Source organism: Protomyctophum bolini, assembly GCF_963924005.1.
Source record: "Protomyctophum bolini genome assembly, chromosome: 13".
In the NCBI taxonomy this organism is placed as follows: Eukaryota; Metazoa; Chordata; class Actinopteri; order Myctophiformes; family Myctophidae; genus Protomyctophum; species Protomyctophum bolini.
Window position 1 is genome coordinate 3,463,497 of NC_137874.1, and position 6,399 is coordinate 3,469,895.

At 56.1% G+C, this 6,399-nt stretch overlaps 1 pseudogene across 1 annotated transcript; it reads right to left on the bottom strand.

The window, feature by feature from the left end:
• Nucleotides 1-424: 424 nt before the first annotated feature.
• LOC308327293 lies at nt 425-5,517 on the bottom strand (annotated as a pseudogene). Its single transcript, XR_013966228.1, has 2 exons — nt 4,354-5,517; nt 425-2,865 (listed from the first exon to the last, which is right to left on the bottom strand). The product of XR_013966228.1 is annotated as an uncharacterized misc_RNA (transcript).
• Between the last annotated feature and the right edge of the window lie 882 nt (nt 5,518-6,399).

Consider the following 6,399-nt stretch of genomic DNA (forward strand, 5'->3'; position numbering starts at 1 on the left):
GGCCACATTTTTCATATTTTAAACCACGCATTTGCCTGCCAAACCATGAGGAATATAATATGACGCACCAGCGTTATTCTACAGTCACGGAGGAAAAACAACACGCATATCGTATGATTCTAACACAGTTCTTTGTTACTGTCCAACGCAGCGGTTTGGAACTCATTTGGCTCGTCCAGCTCACTCACTCACTCCCGCTTCTCCTTCTTCCGACCCTCAACGTCGCACAAAAAGCAGCCCAAATTGAGGAAGATGAAAGACGTTTTGTTTACCAGTGCAATTAGAAATGAGGCCTATTTTCATGAGGCTCATTTGTAGCTCCAGTCTCTCAAATCCCACCGCTGAGTGTTTATACAAATCGCACGCACGCACGCGCACGCGTGCACACACACACGCACACACACAATGACACTTGCTCCCCGTGTCCATATTCTGGTTTATCATTTATTCACACAGTTGTATAAATCCTTATCAATCACACATCGTTTCTTCAATGTTTTGATGTTTTATTGAAATCTAAACACATGGAGTGTAGTATGTACAGGGGGTGTGTGCAACAAAAACCTAAAAAATAAAAACAACAACAACAACAAGAAACAAAAACAGAAGAGAATTGCAGCCCTATAAAAGTCATCCTCAAGTGCCTGAATCAGCCAACAGTATATCCAATGGTAGTTCTACAACGGCTCCTCCTCCTCCTCCTCCTCCACCACTAAAGGACATTTAAGCAGACATCATGAGTGTTCCACACAAAGTATGTGCGCGCATGTGTTTGTTTGTGAGTGCGTGTGAGTGAGTGAGAGAGAGAGAGAGAGGATTTCTTTTTTTACTGTGTCTGTCTGTGTGTGTGTGTGTGTGTGTGTGTGTGTGTCTCTCGTGTGTCTGTGTGTGTGTCTGTGTCTGTGTGCGTGTGTGTTAATCTGTAAGGGTTCATGCTCGGGGCTTGCCGCCCCTCCCCTCGGGGTGGGGAGTGGCGGCGGCGGGGGGAGGGAGGATCCAGCGGTAGCAGTTTGAGAAGCTCTTGCTCTTGTCCACCGCACAGCTGGTGCAGTAGACGATGCCCAGGGCCAGCATCACCACCACGAACACGCACAGCGGCACCAGCAGGGCCACCAGCAGCCAGCTCTTGTCGTGCTTCCGCTTGCCCGACGCGGCCGAGCCGCCGTCGCCGTCAATGTCCTCGGCGCCCGACGGCTCCGCCGCAGCCCTGGCCACGGTCGCCCCCCCGGTTGCCCCCGCGCCCACCTTGGTGCCCGTTCGTCCGCCCGCCGCCCCCCGCCGCCGCCGCCGCCTCTCCTCCGGAGCCCGTCTTGAACTCGGCCTCGTTGCCGCCGTACCGCGTCGTGGGCGTGGTGACCGTGTGATGCCGCTTGGGGGAGAGGGCGTCCCATTGGTTCGGGTGGTCGTCCGAGCGGCCGTGGGGTGGAGGAGGAGGACGGCGCGGCGGCGGGTCAGTGGTCGGCGGCAGCTCGTCGTCTGGGCGCTGCGTCTGCGGCCACTCGGAGTCATAGTCAGTGTCGACTTCAAAGCTGGGGTCCGGGGTGAACGAGGCGGACCAGGGGAGGTCGTGGTGGTTCGCGTCGGAGTCGGAGTTGGGGTGAGCGTACGGGTCGTGGCCGTCGGGGTGCAGATGGTCGTTAGGGTCGACGGCGTCGGGGCTCAGGGTGGAGTACTCCTCGTCCTCCTCGTGGGACGGCTCGCAGGAGAGGCCGTCCGGCTGCGGGTCGTACCCCGTGTCACAGTAACACTGGTAGCCTCCCATGAAGTTCAGGCAGTGCTGCTGGCACGGCGACTCGCCCCCCGCCGCACCGCACTCGTCGACGTCCACGCACTCCCCCCCGCCGCCGCCGCGCTCGTAGCCGGGCGCGCACGGGCACGCGAAGGAGCCCAGCGTGTTCTCGCAGCCGCCGCCGCCCTCGCAGCTGCCCTCGTCGAGGCACTCGTCCACGTCCACGCACTCGCCGTCGTCGTCGGGCTGGTAGCCGGCGTGGCAGGCGCAGTGGAAGGTGCCCGGCGTGTTGACGCACAGCTGCTGGCACGGCCGCTGGCGGCACTCGTCCACGTCGGAGCAGCCGCGCCCGTCCGGCGGGCCCACCTGGTAGCCCGGCGGGCAGGTGCAGCGGACGCCGCTGCCGCCGCGCGACGACGACGACGACTGCGTCGTCGCGGCGCAGTCGTACTCGCAGCCCGCCGCCACGCAGGCCTGGCTGACGACGCGGCGGGGCCGGTCGGTGCCGGACGTGGAGGAGGTGTCGGGCGGCGGGTCGGTCTGGCCGAGGGGGTCGGGCCGGCAGCTGTAGCGGTCCTCGTCCAGCACCGAGCCCTCGGAGCAGTAGCAGTAGTAGTCCGTGTCCGTGCTCTGGCAGTACTGCTCGCAGCCGTGGTCGGTGCCGCACCAGTCCAGGCTCCCGGCGGCCGCGTCGGGGTCGGCCGAGCAGAGGGGCCCGTCTCTGGACCAGCCCACCGTGCCGTCCTCCCGCTCCATGCACAGGACGGTCTCCTCCGCGGGAGCCTCCTCCTCCTCCTCCTCCTCCTCCGGGTCGGAGTCGAGCGCGGGGCAGGGCACGGCGCCGACGGAGCCGAAGGGGACGTGCGTCAGCAGGGCGCTGACCAGGTGGAAGGGCGTGGTGTACGTGGCGGCGCCTCCGCCCTCGTCGTCCAAGGCGTGGCACATGCCCCTGTAGCTGTACTGGCAGACGTAGCCGTCCAGCGCCAGCCCGCACGAGCCGTCCAGCCAGCGGAAGTTGTCGCTGCTCTCGCGGGCGCTCTCCGAGGTGAGCACCGTCATGGCCACGCAGCGGGGAGCCGCGCAGGCCCCCGGGGCCTCGTCGCGGAGCCAGTTGGTGTACTGCCCGTCCTGGTCCCCTGTGTTACGGGAAACAAGAAACAAAGGGTCACGGCCAGGTTGACGACAACAAGACCGACCGTCCATCTCTCTGCACTCCTTCCTGCACTCCCTTTCCCCTTCACTGCTCGCTTATAATGCTTCACGTTTTTTCACGAGGACTGAGGGGCGTATCATATTATGAGGCAAGAGTCACAATAGTCTATGCCTTTAACGAGTATTGAGTTAGGATTGCTAATGACTAAATCAGAGCTGGGGGAGGGGGGGGGGTTGCAGTGAGGTCAGGGCCCAGATTGAATTTCCTCCTGTCTCGCCTGCGGTCCTACTGTCCCCGTCGAAGCCAAGCGAGGGGTTAATGCGTTGAGCATGCAGTCAGCGCTGACCCCTGGAGGTCCAACCGGGGCCACGGCCAAGGTCTGCTAGAGAGGTTACGCAGAGCCGATTTAATGAAGGAACAATCCGTCAAGACACTGCATTGATTCACAATTTTGCCATTTCTTTTGTATAGCCTAAAGATTATTCTTTTTAAAAATCTTAGATATAAAATTTCAAGAATCCATCCAAATAATTAATTATGCAAAGTTGATAAAAATGTTTTAATGTAAATCGTGTGTAAGTGAGGGGCGCTCTTATCATACTGTGCATCAACACATTCCGTGCTCAGCCAACCAAACCATCACAAAATGTGGAATTTGAATGTGAATTGAATTGAATTGAATTGAATTGAATTGAATTGAATTGAATTGAATTGAATTGAATTGAATTTAATTGAATTGAATTGAATTGAATTGAATTGAATTGAATTGAATTGAATTGAATTGAATTGAAAAGCCTATTCATACTCCAGTTTTAGGTGTATGAGGTGGGTCACCTTATCCACCGAAAGGGTGGGTCACCTCAAAGGGTGGGCACTGGGTCACCATAACCGTGACCACCTCACCTCACCTTGAATAGGCATTATAAGTTGTCACAATTTCCCGACCGTCGCCATGATTCTTTCGATCAGCCCCTTTATCGTCTGTTTTGATTTGGACGTTCTACAGCAGTGGTTCCCAAAGTGGGGTCCGGGGACCCCCAGGGGTACTCGAGGGAGTTCCAGGGGGTCCCCCAGCTAAATTATAGTTATAGGGACCATCTGGACCCTTATGGGTCTGTAACTCAGAGAGTGTACAAATGGAACCAAATCATTATCATTTGGTTCCATTTGTACGCTCTAAATACGAGTTAAATTAGCACTGATTTTACAATATAAATTGGGGGTCCCAGAGATAGAAATGCTATTAAATGGGGGGTCCGTATAGACTAATGTCAAACTGGGGGTCCTTGAAATGAAACGGGCTGAAAAATAACCGCTAGAGCCTTAAAAAAAATCTTCTCTTATTGGGGTCCTTGCAGGCATATCTGCGTGTCAATTTAGGGGGGTCCTTGACATGAAAAAGGTTTGGGAACCGCTGCTCCGCAACGCATCGTCGAGAGGGTCAAAGAGTGAAAACACCGTGTGTGTGTACCTGTGACCCAGACGAAGCCCCGCAGCGGCCGCGTGGCCGAGCACTGGCGCGGCGGCCGGTGCAGTCCGATCCAGAGGCGGAGGCGCGCCCGGCTCCCCTGCGGCTCCACGGACGACAGCAGCTCGTGGACGGCGCCCGCCGCGCGCTCCTCGTGCACCGTGGCCAGGGTGCCGCCGCGCTCGCGGCAGCTGCGGCCCGCCTCCCGGAAGGTCCTCTTCTGGACGAAGACGGCGTAGCATCCCTCCGGGTGGCAGACGACGTCCCGCTCGGCCAGGTGCGACGACGACGACGACTTCCCCCCCGCCGCCGCCGCCGGGGCGTCCGTCGGCGTCTCCCCCCCTCCGCCCTGCTGAAGCCTCTGGCCGTGGCTCCCGGGGGCCACGCAAACACACAGCAGCCACAGCACACACGGGAGACTCATGCTGCTGCTGCTGCTGCTGCTACTGCTGCGATTACTAAATATCCTTCTCATCCTCCTCCAAGACATTGAGGAATGAGCTAAACCAACATCCAAATGAAAAGTCTGCCTTGTCCTAATAAACCAAACCCAAGGCTTAATTATGGTCGACTCTATAGCCCTGAAGCAATCAGCGGAACTAAAACAAATCCCAAAAGGCAACCAACCAGCTTCTCAATAAATAAATAAACAAAGAGTACGTTTGTTATTTTTCCTGACCTCAACCAAACTTTATGTACCTACTTTAGGCCTTACATCTAGTGGAAACAAATCCAAGCTCAACAGTCGTTCACCTTAATTGTCTGCAAGCATGCAGTCCATAACAGGAGATTAGTAGCCCTACGGTGTGGTATATGACTTCACATCCATTCATCAGCTCATCAACTACAGAACCTTGGGGGAAGATGTCAACACTGTCAACACTGCAGAGCTCAGCAGAATGAACCTGGATTAAGCAGGAGAGTAAAACCAGTGCAAAGTCCTGCAGAATCTTGTCTTAAAGTCCAGTTGAAGTCCATCAGCATATAAAGTACCAGCATATATAAGAAGACCCACTTGGAGTCTCCTAAGGGTCCAGAGCACTTTCAGAGGTCATCGCAGTCCAGTAAATCCAAGCAATAGGGTCTCTTGTATCCCAGTTGCAGAATGCCCTCTCTTCAGGTCTCGCCTCTGGACTCTGTTGCATCTGCAGTGTTGCCTGCCCTGAATCTCAGGAAGAAAGGAAGAAAGACAGAGAATGCGAGAGAGAGAGAGAGAGAGAGAGAGAGAGAAAGACAAGGGGGGAGGGAGAAATGAGGGGGGGGGGGGGTGGGTGCTACGTAGAGGAAAAAGGATTGTGTGTTTTTAGAGGTGGGGGCTGGTAGTGTGCGTGTGTGTGAGTGTGCATGTGTGCGGAGGAGGTTTGGGGGGGGGGGGTGGGGGTGATGTGGGTTGGGGGGGTGGGGGGGGTGCGTAGCAGAATTGAAAACCCTCGGAGAGTTATGAAAACCATACGGCACCGCTCTGTCCCCCACTGTTTCGCCTATGCGTGCATGCGCGTACACGCACGCACGCACACACACACACGCACACACACACACACACGCGCACACGTATATAGAGCACTGCGCGCTGCACAGCATCCACAGGAATGGAAAGAGTTTGTCAGCCGAGTCAGTGGCCCTGCGAGAAGCAAGGATTCTCTCCCCCATTCTCCTTCTCTCTCTCTCTCTTTCTCTCTCCCCCCTTTCCCGACAGAGTGCTCTCTCTCTCTCTCTCTCTCTCTCTCTCTCTCTCTCTCCTCTCTCTCTCTCTCTCTCTCTCTCTCTCCTCTCCTCTCTACTCTCCTCTCTCTCTCTTCTCTCTCTCTCTCTCTCTCTCTCTCTCTCTCTCTCTCTCTCTCTCTCTCTCTCTCAAGTTCATACCCATCAGTCCAGCTAGTCATACTGTATATGGTCCCAATGGAAACATTTGACTGTGGAATAAGAATACACCTGTCCAAAAATGTGTGTGTGTGTGTGTGTGTGGTGTGTGTGTGTGTGTGTTGTGTGTGTGTGTGTGTGTGTGGTGTGTGTGTGTGTGCGTGTGCGTGTGCGTGAGTGTGTGTGTGT